This window comes from Mercenaria mercenaria, unplaced genomic scaffold (genome assembly GCF_021730395.1).
Source record: "Mercenaria mercenaria strain notata unplaced genomic scaffold, MADL_Memer_1 contig_5035, whole genome shotgun sequence".
Lineage (NCBI taxonomy): Eukaryota > Metazoa > Mollusca > Bivalvia > Venerida > Veneridae > Mercenaria > Mercenaria mercenaria.
Window position 1 is genome coordinate 44,688 of NW_026463316.1, and position 14,608 is coordinate 59,295.

The 14,608-nt window shown below is 32.3% G+C and overlaps 1 long non-coding RNA gene across 1 annotated transcript; it reads right to left on the reverse strand.

Moving 5' to 3' along the window:
• Positions 1–9,351: 9,351 nt before the first annotated feature.
• LOC128554421 (uncharacterized) lies at positions 9,352–13,750 on the reverse strand. Its single transcript, XR_008369605.1, has 5 exons — positions 13,574–13,750; positions 12,106–12,175; positions 11,635–11,734; positions 11,093–11,160; positions 9,352–9,983 (listed from the first exon to the last, which is right to left on the reverse strand). It is a non-coding gene; the product is annotated as an uncharacterized LOC128554421 (long non-coding RNA).
• Between the last annotated feature and the right edge of the window lie 858 nt (positions 13,751–14,608).

Consider the following 14,608-nt stretch of genomic DNA (forward strand, 5'->3'; position numbering starts at 1 on the left):
TCTATTTCTTAATGTTTAAAAAAAGAAAGAGAATCGTTTTTAAAACATTTTTTTAAACTATTTTTAAGTAACGATCTTCTTCCCCTTCAATCGGGGGTTTTGTCCCAAGAGATTCCACAGTCAATCAACTTGTTTTTTCTTTACAACGCATTCACTCATGCAATTGAATCCGGCAAAGAGATTAGGGCTGTCTTCTTGATATCGTAAAAATTCGATCGTGTCTGGCAACTGGTCACCTTTAAAATTTTAAAATTTTTTGGAATTTCGGTCGTCTGAAATCTTGGTTTCACTTACCTTTAAAACGTAGGCAGCGTGTGGTAAAATGTGGTGCAAATCGACGGAATTCATCGTGCTGGGTCCTCAGGGGTCCATTCGGCCCTTTTCTTTTCCCGTGTACTTAAAAGACTCTTAATGAATCGAGCTAAAATACGTCTATTTGCTGATGACACAAGTCTTTATGAATTGTTGAAAATGGGGCAAGAAGCGGCAAATACACTCAATGTTGATCTGTCGAAAATCTCTGAGTGGCTGCAAGATGGTTATTTTAAATTTAACCCAAAGAAAACTGATGTCTTCTCTTTTCAAGAAAATTACACCATTCCCCATCCACCAATCATAATGCAGAACCAAATCGTTCAAGAATTTCCCAAAACCCACAAACACTTGGGTGTACTATTTTCTAATGATCTTCGATGGAACCAACATATTGAATACATTAAATCCAAGCTTACAATAGACTAAATATAAGGCGAAACTCAAATTCATCTTAGACCGGAAATCATTAGAAACAATGTATATTAGTTTTATAAGACCAATACTTGAATAGCAGATGTCCTTTTTGATAACTGTACCAACTGAAGATTTCCGATGACTAGAAAAAATTAAAATATGAAGCCGCCCGCATCGTGACCGGTACTACTAAATTAGTTTCTATCCAGATATTAATGAAAGAAGTGGGCTGGGACAAAATTGAAAAAAGAAGAAGTAAACATAAATTAATTCTTTTTTATAAAAATGAAACAAGGTCTTACGCCTGAATACTTGTCATATTTAGTTCCGCCTCTCGTAGAAGATAGGTCTAATTACAGCCTCCGCAACGCAGACGACATACAAGTTCCACGTGCACGCAAAACACTTTATCAAAACTCATTTCTTCCTTCAGCTGTACGTCTTTTCAATGAATTGCCACGACCTACTCGGGAAGCTGAATCACTATCTAGTTTTAAACACCACCTCAACTCGAATATTGTATATGTTCCTAAATATTATTATTATGGGAGTCGAGAAATTCAGGTTTTACATACTAGGTTACGTACCAACTGTAGTTCACTTTCGCAAGATCTTTATTCAAAGAACATTATTGACTCTCCAAACTGTACTGTGGCTACGCTGAAAGCGCTAATCATTACTTCCTTCACTGTGAAAGGTACAGTGACCTACGAATGAGTCTCTTGGAGACAGTTTCTAGTTATTGCCAGGTATCTTTAAATGTTCTCCTTTGTGGTGACCAGTCTCTCTCGTACGAAGACAATACTACTATCTTCTCTGCAGTACACAGATATATAGAGAAATCGAAACGCTTCCTTAGATAATTCACCATTGTACAAAACTAACAACCCTGTCGCCTATCTTCATCTTCATGTCCATTTACTCTCTGAATTCTTTTTACTTATCTAGAATCTATATTATATTTTGATTTTGATTAATATACTTTTGTTTTGTTTTTGCTAGTTTGATATGTTTCTGTTCCGATAACTTAGATCAACTCAAATACAATATAAGAGAGCATTTCCTTTTTATAAGTTCGATAACGCCAAGATTCTGTGTAAATTGATTATATATATGGAGAGGACTTCAATAAGCCTACTGGCTTCCAGTCCAATCCAGAATTTATGTATGTAAATAATCATTTGAAATGTACATATTGGGAAATAAAATATGTTTAAACCAATGTTTAAAATAACCACGACAACAGAAACGTTTAAAATATCTTTTATCTTGTTTTCATTATCATTTTTTTTTTTTTGAAAAAGATTAAATAATTTTTTATCTCGTTTAATGTTGCTTCAAAATATTTTATTTTTATAGTAAGTGATACGTTATTTGCATTTATTTGCATTTATTTATACACATTTTAAAGCTTAATACTTACAGCAGTACTCCTTGTCTGACATTTTTATGGGAAAATCACTGTGCTTGCAATTATTATTCTCATCACTGGTTGAAATAAAATTAAAAGGCGAAAGTTGTGTTCCTTAAATAGACTAGTGTCAACGCCTTTGAATTTTGCATTAAGATATATAGGTTACGGGATTCGTTTTCGTGGTAAGAGTTATCTTATTCAAAAAATCATTATTTTCTACTGAATTTTAGAGCATAGTTTAAATATATAAGTACCAAATTATCAATGGAAGCGGAAAAAAGGTATTACAAATCAAATGTCCAAATTTTTATTTGAAAATGGCCGTAATAAGTGTGTGTGTGTGTGTGTGTGTTCGGGTGTAACGTCTTTTTCAACAATTTTTCAGTTCATAAACGACGGTGTCTACTTGTAGCAGTGAGCACAATGCCCAACTTTATAGTGCTGCCTCACTGGAATATCACGCCGTAGACACGTGGCATGATACCCCACCCAGTCACCTTATACTGACACCGGGCTGACCAGTCCTAGCACTATCCCCTTAATGCTGAGCGCCAAGCGAGGAAGCTGCTAGTACCATTTTTTTTACGTCTTTGGTATGACGCGGCCGGGGATCGAACCCAAGACCTCCCGCACTCGAAGCGGACGCTCTGCCACTAGGCTATCGAGGCGGTTATCCGTAATAAGTAACCTTTCAGCCAGCTGTATTCCTAATAACATCAGTAACCATCATCCATTTTCTTACATTCGTCATAACATTTCAATATAACTACACAAAATCCGCGAAATATTGATCAAAATTCAGAGCGAAAAACTCATAAAAATATTTTGGGGGAAATAATAGCTGTTTAAAAATAGTTCAAAAGAAATGCTCAGAACTACGTACTTTCAAGATAAAAAAGTAATCGATTTTGCGCGGTAACTTACACGTAACGTCATGACATCGATGACGTCATTTTAAGGCAACAATGTTTTAAACGTTTTTCCGGTAATTTATTCATTATTTCCGCATTATTAAACGGTTAAGCATCAGATCAGGCACATGTTAATGGTTCATTTTCAGAAAAATAGATATACAAACACATTTAGTTTATCGTAAACGTTGTCGTAAATACTCACGTTAGCTTCCGGTTTGACTTGCGCACATACAATATTAAGGTAACCTACCTTCTTAAGGGCATATTAGAATAGAAATAATTATAGTCTGTCCCACCTAATTTTGGACCTCAACTTTGGGCTGATATGAAGAACTGAAACGGAATCAAAGAACATAAAACATGTTTTTGTGAATAAAAAAATGTCACCCTTGAGAATTTCAAGGATTTTTGCAACATTCGTCTGGTTTTCCCGTGCGGCTAACTTTCATTTTCTCTATGGGGATTCGCTGTTGTTTATTTCTGGTCGTTATTGCCAAATATTCTCTAGTTTGGAGATTTTCGGGAAATTTCACGTGTTATTCCTCGGTGACGTTTCACATTTATTTTTTACACTTAAGTAGTTATTTTTCCTCCCGTAACAAACAGAATGGGTTTGAAATAGAATATACAATTTAGTATACAAACGAAATTTTGAAAAATGTAAAAATGAAAAATAGCAAAAGAACTTACTTTGCACGAAAGAATCCTACCAGTAAGTATTCAGTTATAAACTCCTTTAATCATAATTCCATTTATTCTTAAATCCTTCCAATCGATGTCCAGTTCAATGCAAAATTTTCAAAGTCCGACGTTTTACACAGTAAATCCATCATCCGAAAATTGATCCAGTCAATCTGCGGAGGTGTGTCAAAGAATTTCAGGCAAATAACTGAACTATGCATTTGAAACAATATCATTGGTTAAAACTGTATTTATTTCCACAATTATATTTACAAACATGAGTAGTACATTTAAATTAACAAAGTTTGATAAAAAGACATACATCAATTAAAATAGTACAAACAAACAACAGTACCTTGTTATTCTATTTATCATGAATCTCATACAAACTGCCTAGAAAAAACATATGTCTTTTTCTCTTATTTCGTAAAAAATATCTTTTGAAGCAGAAAATTAAATTTATATTTTACGGATTTGAAAATTCATCCGCCCCTGAAACTCTGAACGAAACAATACGGCAGCCATATTGAATGCAACTCCGACAATGTTTTTGACTTTCTGATATTCTTGTAAAAAATAATAATGAAATAATTTCTTACCTGCACAAAAAATCAAAAATCATCATCTTGAATAAACCAGAACATGCTTTATTTCCATATTACACAACATTTGACTCAGACAACTACAGGTCCAAAGCGCTGAAAATTTCACTTCCAGTTCCAGACTTTAAAGTTTTTAAAATCACTAAATTTACACTGATCCAAGAATTATAATTAACTGATTCAAGAATAATAAGTAACACAAACACTTTTGCTAATACTTAATAAAATGTGCATGCCTTAAATAAGGCATAAATCAAGAATAAGTATATCATACATTGTCAAGTGTATTGTAAACCTATCCAAGAATCGATCCATGTAAACATTGTGATGTCATGATGAACGTTTCACAATGACGTCATTCAGTGCTATTGTCTGTGTGATAAAATTAGAGACAACCATATTCAAGGAAATTTGCTGAGATTACAGAATCTATTTAGTAAAAATATTGTGCAACATTGAAACTGGACTCTGTAATAAAATTCAGTCTGGAAGGAAACTGATGTAAAAACTAGTCCGTCAATATGGGAGGAGCTTAATTTTGATACCTGATAACAAAATAAAATATTAGGCAAGTGATATCAGGCACTTTGCATAGTAGTTGCATGATAAAGAATAATAGCTAGGCTGTGTAAGTATGTGTATCGTGTTGTATTAATCGGAATATGAATGAGAAAAATAAATAATACAAAGTTTTTGTGTGTTTGTTTTTGTGTGTGTGTTTTTAATGAGGAGTGAAGAATTAATGAGCATGTTTATGCTATTGTCTCTCGTCGTCGTTTGGGGTGGGAGAGGGGAGATGTTGAATGTCACAGCTTATGTATTGAATCTATTGGTTGCGATGATAAATCGTTGTAAGTCAGTGAATAGAGAAATATTATGTTGATAAGGTAGATGTTCATCACCTTACAGTAGATTGTTAAGAGTTAGAGCGCATTGGAGATTGGAAAATATGACAGTTCGAAGATTTTGGTATTTTCGACAATAAAGCAGGTAATGGTCGACAGTTTCTATCTCACCACAGTTATATCTGGCGGTGTTTGTGATTCCTCGGCGGTTGAGGTCATAGTTAAGGGAGCTACAACCCAGACGTAGCCGAGCTGAAGAATTTGGCCTTTTCTGGATCCAACATTAAATAAAGGATTTGATTTCGGTAGGTTTTTATTCAGATTTGATTTGAATGTATTGACTGAAGATGATTTGATATGTTTAGGAAGTAAGTTCCAGTCGTTTATTGTGTTAGGAAGAAAGGAAGATCTGTATGAATGTGATTGGCAAAAGATATTTCTGATGTTTCTTTGGTTATATCTAGTATAATTGATATTATGTTGGTTTCCAGGAATTAGTGAAGACGGGTAGGTGGGTGATAGGTCATTGACCATTTTATAGAACAAAACAAGGCGATGTATTTTTCGTCGTTCTGTCAGAGGTTTCCAACCGAGATCGAGTAAGAGTTTCTGGATGTTACAGAGTTTAGTGGCACCGGTGACTATACGAGCAGCCTCGTTCTGGACGGCCCCGATTTCATTCTTTAGAGCTTCTGTACAGTTGTCCCAAACAACATCAGAATATTCCAGGATTGGATGAATTGTTGGAAATATTAACGTACTACGAGTAGATGTTTGTATAGATTAGATATAACATTTTCATTTCAAAGTACGTTTAGATTTTGTTTTTAGTGAATCCCGCTATTTTAATTTCGGGTTAATTTTAAGAGACCCTTGCTTGAAATAGGCAAGAGATGTTTATAAATAAAAGTGAATTTTTTAAGAAACTCGAAATATTAGCTCGCTAGCATTACGGCTTTTTAATGTATACATACTGCATGTGCATTAGAAGATAAATGTTGAAAGGTTTACGCGCATGATAATCATGCATGGTTTTGTAGGAGGTCAGTATTTGTGTAGTATTGCAGATATAAAGTTTGACAATTAATTTAATGCAGACGTCGTCCTTCTGTTTTACGAGGTATATTGTAGGTAAATTTACAGAGTTTGTATAGAAAAATAGGTTTTGAACGTGTAATCGAGACTATATTTTGTGTATTTCAGTTGTTTGCAGTTGGGTTGTTACCGTTTAAAGGGAATTTTTTTGTTCAGTCAAAACGTTGACCTGTTGGTTATACAGATCTAATATTTTCGTTTTACATTGTGGTTTATATTGAGCAAGTTCACATCGAAGCTCTAGAGAAGTGTAGGCTGTTGTAAATGATACTTGCTCCCACCAGTAAAGTAGCCGACAAATCAAAAATTGGGCCTTGGAAATATCTAAAACTGTTTTTCCCGGCACACTGAGCGCTGTAATGAAAAGCAAGGAACCAGTAAACCCTACCTCGCCGTGGTGTTTGCAGAGTTCAGCGCTTCAACAGGGAAAGTACGATTGGTACTAATTTATACTGTTAAAGTGGTTTATCTTGTATAGAGTCGGTCTCTACTCTACCCTAGAGCTTCCATGTGGACTTTCCCATAGTGTTCGTTATATTGGATTTTAGATAGTGGAAAAAATGGAGTATAGAGTGAACTTTGGTATGTTTTGTTTTCAAGGTGTTAAGATGTTGTTTATTGTATGTTAGCTAGTTTATGAACATTTTGGTTCAGGTCACTTTTAATCATTCAGGATGAGTTAAATTGGATTTTAATTGATGGTAAAAAAGAAAAAAATGTCAAAAAAGTATAATGACAAATAGCTGAATAAATAAATAAAAAATATTGATACATATATACACATTGATAAATTATATGTTTGTAGTACCCAACACATTATATAGATAGAGCAGACAGATTAACAGACTTTTTCATTAACAATAGGTTCAAATGAGTTTGTGTATCAACAAATTGTACAGTGGCAAAAGGTCAAATGAGCTCATGCATTTAAAATAAATTTGGTATTAAAATATATACAAATTGATTATTTATGTATGTAGTACCCAATGTGTTATGTCAATTAAATAAATTGTTTCATTAACAACAGATTCAAATAGGTTTAGGTATCAAACAAATTGTATAGTGGCAGAAAGATAAATAAATTGATAGTTAATGTATGTAGTACCCAAAATAGTAAATCAATAAAACAGACTAATTCATTAACAATTTGGCCGACTGATTGATGTATAAAACAAATAGTATGGTGAATAAAAATAAATGACTTTAAATAAATTCGAATGATATACTAATTGATAACTTATGTATACATATATACACATACACACCATACATACATACATACATACATACATACACACACATATATAAACATACAAATACACACACACACACATGCAAATTGTATAAATATGTGTTCATCTGTTCATGTATCAAGCAAATTGTATAATAATAACAACATAGTCAGATGAGTTAATGTATTAAGCAAATTGTATAATAATATCAACATAGATGGGTTCTTGTATCAAGCAAATTGTGTAATAATAACAGCATAGTCAGGTGAGTGCGTGTATCAAGCAAATTGTGTAATAATAACATCATAATCAGGTGAGGGCATGTATCAAGCAAAATATATAATAATAACAACATAGTCAGATGAGTACATGTATCAAGCACATTGTATAATAATAACAGCATAGTCAGATGGGTTCTTGTATCAAGCATATTGTACAATAATAAAGCGTAGTCATGTGAGTACATGTATCAAGCAAATTGTATAATAATAAGAACATAGTCAGATGGGTTCTTTTGTCAAGCAAATTGTATAATGATAAAGCATAGTCAAGTGAGTACATGTATCAAGCAAATTGTAAAATAATAATAACATAGTCAGATGGGTTCTTTTATCAAGCAAATTGTATAATGATAACAACATAGTCAGATGAATATATGTATCAAGCAAATTGTATGATAATAACAACATTGTCAAATGATTATATGTATCAAGCAAATTGTATGACACTAACTAGACATTGTAACTAAAAAATTAAAACCGGAATTTTTAACATTTTGACTCCAAATATATATTGCTAAGTGCATCAGATAATATATATACAATATTAAAATGCTGTGTGTTATTTTTTAAAAGAGATATTTACTCCAAAAAATTTAGTCCCCATAGCATTTTTGGAAATAGGATAGACAACTCCTGAATGACTATCTCATCAAATTTGCTGATATAAAAATAAACTTAGGTATTTTCCCGGGATACCCTCATTAAAGTCTGTTTCTTCATTTCATTCAGACATGGAATGTAAACAATTACAGGAACAACTTAACAGTACAAGGACATCAAACAAACATATTTTATTTTCCTTCAGGACAGGTACACATGTTAGGTCATACTTGTAGTTAATAAACCAAAATGTAAAACAATTAATTAGCTCATCAAAGAAATGAAGACTAATAACTTCACAATATTTTATTACCTCCCTTCATTACATTTATCATCTACATTCTACATATTTTTTTATGGAATTACCTCCCTTTATCTCAAATAAGCTTTCTTATATTGCAATTTAATCAGTCAGTATTTTTACCTTAATTATCAGACAAATAAATTTATATTTTTTTAATCCATGATAAGATGAAAAGCATAAATTATATTAAAGAATACCATAAAAGCATTTATCACACATGAATGCAAGGTATACACAACAAATAATTTATAACCTTGTTGCCAATGACAATGTTGAAAAATATTAAAGCTCAGATTGCATAACAGTGAGATAAAATCTTTTTAAGTTAAGTTAATAATTCCCATATTAACTTATGACTACAAAAATTTAAAGTATGTTGTTATTCCCATTTCAGTCCAACATATCTAAAGAAGTAAATACTACAAAGACTGTATATCAAATTTTTGAAAATAAAATTCCACCAACATATTTTGTTCTTATTTCTTTTATCTTGATTATATAGTGTACTTATCTAGAATGATGAGATATTTTGAAATGTATATTTCTTTATTCTCCTGGATGGAAAAAAATAAAATATATAAACAAGACAACCAATTATACCAACCAAATTGTAAAAATACTTAAGTTTCTTTGATGTTAGTAATTATATGTTGAGACATGAAAACAACATAAAATATCAACATAAAATATAACTAAAAGTTGTGGAACATCATAATGTAGATTAGATTAGACTGTATTATACAAATATTTATATGAAAATATGTGACAACTCTGGTTAAATAGAATATTAGTTAACTTATGGTAAAATGTTGAACTGCTTTAACATTAATCTACAAGTGATGAATGAGTTCATCTTACCGTAACTTTGACATTTAATGTATTATTAAGAAAACTATAACATACAAGAAATGACACACAGACAGTATAAGTTGCTGAATGACTGGGTCAGTCGCCTCCACAAATACTATGAAACTTAAAAAGTCCAATTAAATGTGTTTCTTTAAATTAGATTGATCACATTTTAACACTTCTATGAATGCAATTGTTAAATGCTTGCTTCTTACATGCATGCAATAATGGAAATAAAAAATGATTTAACAATATATGTATACAGTCTTGTCATGAACACATTCTGTACAGATGATAATACATAGAAAAGCCAACATATTTATTATATGGGTCATCTCAGTTTACAGCTGGTGCATGGCTGTCTTGCACTTGAATATACATCTTGCAGCACAGTTGGGGTAAATTCCATTTCACATGACAACACACTTGTAGCACTTCTGGAAATACAAATGTAAAACTTTATTACATAAAGAGAATAAAACATGATAGTTTTTAAAACAATTATTACATCATTTTAGACATTTGCAGATATTCTAATCTTAGAAATATATTATCAAGCAGCAAGTCAGGTAACTCTACAAATTGACATTTTGTCTAATTTCAACTTGTCTAAGGAATTACCTGTTTTAAGCAGCAAGATTGTGTTGCTACTTGGCTTGCTGCTTTATTTAAATTTTACATATACTTAGACCCACTAAATGACAAGTTATTTAATAGGACTGTCTGAAAAGATTGCATATTTTATAACATTCAATGTACATATATTCAATAAATGGTGAAAAAAATAAACAGATAAATCTGATGATGTTCAACCTATGATCTCACCTAAAAGCTCCAACAACAACCTACAACCTCTGATTAGTATATGATGTAATAATGATAAACTACCTAAAGTGTTTTTATATAGCATGCAAAAACAATGAACTTGAGAACTGCCAAAACTTCACCTTATGAGTAATATATGTTCACTTTTCCCCTTGTTGAAAGTGTTGTTTTTCTTAAAGCATTTGAAATCTAAGATATTATAAGTCAATGCAACCTATGTAGAGCAACACCCTGTGGGATATACAAATATTTTAGTTATTTTGAGGTTGTTGTTCTGGAGAAGTAATTTGATAGTTATATTTCAGCTTAGGGAAATTCTCATGATGTTGTTATAGAGAGGTTTTTGCTTCAGAGTGAGCTACTCTGGAGAGGTTGTACTGTGAAAATTGCTTCAAACTTCATCTCCTTCAACTGAGCTAAAAGAGAAAAACAACAAACGGATTTTCCAAATTTAGAATTTCCTTGTTTACAATTTGACATTTAATGTTAGGCAACTATGCAGACATATTTTTATGTGACACAATGCCGCCTTTAACTATCTCATTCCAATGAACAAATTGTCAGTCTTGACAAAATCATGTGAAAAAAAAATTAAACCTTATCATTTTATATATATTGCAAAATCAGCTTTACAGAACTCATAAGTGACAAAAAATTAAATTCAAATATTGCCTTTGTGATGTGCAGCATTTGGCCATGTCTTTTTATCACAATCGTTTACCTTATTTATATCTGTTACTTTTGTCATAACTTTTATGTCCCTTCTGCACTAACAATAGTCTTCAAGTTCTGAAATATTGTAAAAATTAATTCACACACATTTCTAGGAAATCAACATAAAATCAGTGTCAAAGCATTTGAATATAATTGTTTTAATTATCTTAATACAAAGATACAAATTTTACTTCTTTGTTTTTGCTGGCTGATACAATATACTGAAATTTGTATTTCAATATTTATTATCAAAGTACATGTTCATTCTATTTTTGAAATGTTGACATTACAAAGCTATCACACATTTATTACTAAACCATATCTATTATCATTATTTTTAATGGAGATATGTACTTAGTAAATTGAGGGATACACAAAGCTACAGGAAAGAAATGTTTATGCCAGGCTGACATAAAGTCCAGAAGGTTCACATCTTGTCAGGAATGTCAGTCTTATAGCTGTCTTGTACAGTTATTTCAGGAGCAAGAAAGTAGCCATACAGCATATAAATGCTTTGAGACCTTTGTTTAACATACGAAAGCATAATACCTCCTGCATTTTCATAATGGTAACATCTTCTTGGACTGCCACAGGGTAAGACAGGTCAAACAACTGTACATGTACATACTCAAACTTTTCCCTACCAAAACTGAAAATGAAAATTATACATTTTTTTCCTTTATTTTTGTACAAAAGATGACCTATGCATTTAATACAGACTTTTTACATTTATTAATCTAAATATATTAAAATTAATAAAATATCTCATAACTCATTGTATGATTAAAATTATAATCATTTATAAACTATATCAAACATGAACCTGAAGTGTTCTAATTTATAAAGCTGCAATTAATATTGAAAAAAAATGCAACTATTGTATACAATGTATATTAAAAAAAGTATCACGAACCAGATTATTATAACACATGACTGTCAGAAAATCAATGTATGTTGTACTTTAATGATATCATCATGACATGAATGCCATCAATAAACTTCATATATAACAAACTATACCACTATGTCAGCCTCTTTCTTGTTATTTCTACAGCTTCCAAAGACAGACTGCAACTACATGTATCAGACACTGTAAGTAAAATATACAAATAATCATTACACAAGAGAATTTTTCATGTTCAATAAAGGGAGTTAATTAAATGCAATCTGAGAATTTTTGCTAAACATAAAGGGAAGTAATAATCAATAAAATGAATGAAGAAAAATGCATATATAAGGGAGGTAATTTAGAAAAAAACAACAACTTCAAATGTCAGTATAATGATAGTTGACATTGACAATGACCTATATCAAGTATGCACAACATAAGAAACAGCAAGCACTTGAAAAATGCATTATATTTCCTTGCAATATCAAGAATATTTGACTGTATGTAAAGGTTATCTACATGCTGTTATACTGAAAAAAACTTTAGTCTAAATATAGCTTAGATCTATTTATATCTTCAAAAAAAGTACAGGGTTCTAGCCAGGATTTTCTGAAGGCATGTTGCAGAAGGATATTTTTTTTGACGAACAAAGGGGTGGGTGCGGGAGGGGTATTCCCTCCCGCTGGGGGGTATGGGGGTCACCCCAGAAAATTTTGTGTTACTACAACTCGTTTTGGTGCATTCTGGTGCATTTCAGAGTGAAAAACATAGTGGTATTTTCAGTGATTAATAAGCATTATTTACATGCACAAAAGCATTTTACCGTGTTACACAATTTTTGACTTAATTCCTTTCATTGTCTTTCATTGATTGCGAAAAATATTCGGACGATAGTTGTTGAATCATCTGTCATTATATCTAATGACATGTATAATCTTTAAACTTTCGAAAACAGTCACTTTCATGTACACATCACAAGATACCGCCTGTCAAAGGATTTAAAGGCGGAGCTACGATGAAATTTACGTCACACGTTCCACATAGGCAGCTGTCATTGGTTTATCGGCTATCTTAACTGGCATCGCTTTACTTAAACTATCGCATAAGCACGTGGAAGCTTTTCGAATACACTATCGGATTAATCGGGGTGTTTATTGGGATGATTTTATGACATGTCGCTTCTTCAATTAAGGGATGACGGGGGAAATAAGGGATGTCGAATATACAACTCAAAGTCTGAAGGCATGTCGCACGCGACAGGCGATAATAGCCTGGCGAGAACCCTGATTAAAGGAAGTCCCAAATTTCCACAGCTATTCACAGGCTGAAAATTTTAGGTACTAATATCAGCAAAGAGGTTGATATCTATACTTTTTAAATAACTATCGTCAAAGGTAGGGAAAAACTTACTGGAAAGGCATAAACTTCTGATCTAGTCATTTCAATACATTTTCTGCTCATTTGCATATAAGAAGAAATTTACAGAATTCCCCCTGTTTCTCTTCATTTTCAAAAAAATCTGTAAGATGGACATAAACCAAAACATTCTCCTATGTGTCAGCTATCAGATATATATTTCAACAAAAACTGTCAACTTACCTTGTTTTTAGAAGAAGACAAAATTCCATGTCAACTTTCGCTTCCCCGCAAAACTGTACCGGTGCACACATAAAAAAATCTCAACTGTGATTTTCAAAATAATACAGTCAGACCACAATTATTTCCCTTGAAAATAAAATGCTCTAGTTAAATGCCTACACTAACAACATAGTCATATGGGTTCTTGTATCAAGCAAATTGTATAATAATAACAGCATAGTCAGATCATGTATCAAGCAAACTGTGTTATAATAACAACATAGATGAGTACATGTATCAAGCAGATTGTATAATAATAACAACATAGTCAGATTGGTTTTTGCATCAAATAAATTGTATAATAATAACAGCATTTTCAGGTGATCATGAGTGCATGTATCAAGCAAATTGTATAATGATAACTACATAGTCTGATGAGTATAGGTATCAAGTAAACTGTACAATAACTAGAAATTGCTTTTGTAAAAAAGCGCATGTCTCCCCCAATGCAAAGTCCTATAGTCAAGAAGTCAATAGGGGTCAGGAGTGAAAGTCAAAGAGACACTGATGGTTGGCTGCAATAGGGATAATCTACTTGGCATGTCCAGTCATTCCGCTAAGTTTCAACACTCTTGGCCTAGTGGTTGTCAAGTCACTGTTCAAGCTCCTGTGACCTTGACCTTTGATCAAGTGACCTCAAAATAATAGGGGTCATCTACTCTGCATGTTCAATCATCCTATGAAGTTTCAACATTCTGGATCAAGAGGTTCTCAAGTTATTGATCGGAAATGGTTATCTATGGTCAGGCCCCTGTGACCTTGACCTTTAACATAGTGGCCCCAAAAACAATAGGGGTCATTTACTCTGCATGAACAATCATCCTACGAAGTTTCAACATTCTGGGTCGAGAGGTTCTCAAATTAGTGATCGGAAACGGTTTTCCATGTTCAGGCCCCTGTGACCTTGACCTTTGATGGAGTGACCCTAGAAACGATAGGAGTCATCTTCTCTACATGACCAATCATCCTGTGAAGTTTCAGCATTCTGGGTCAAGT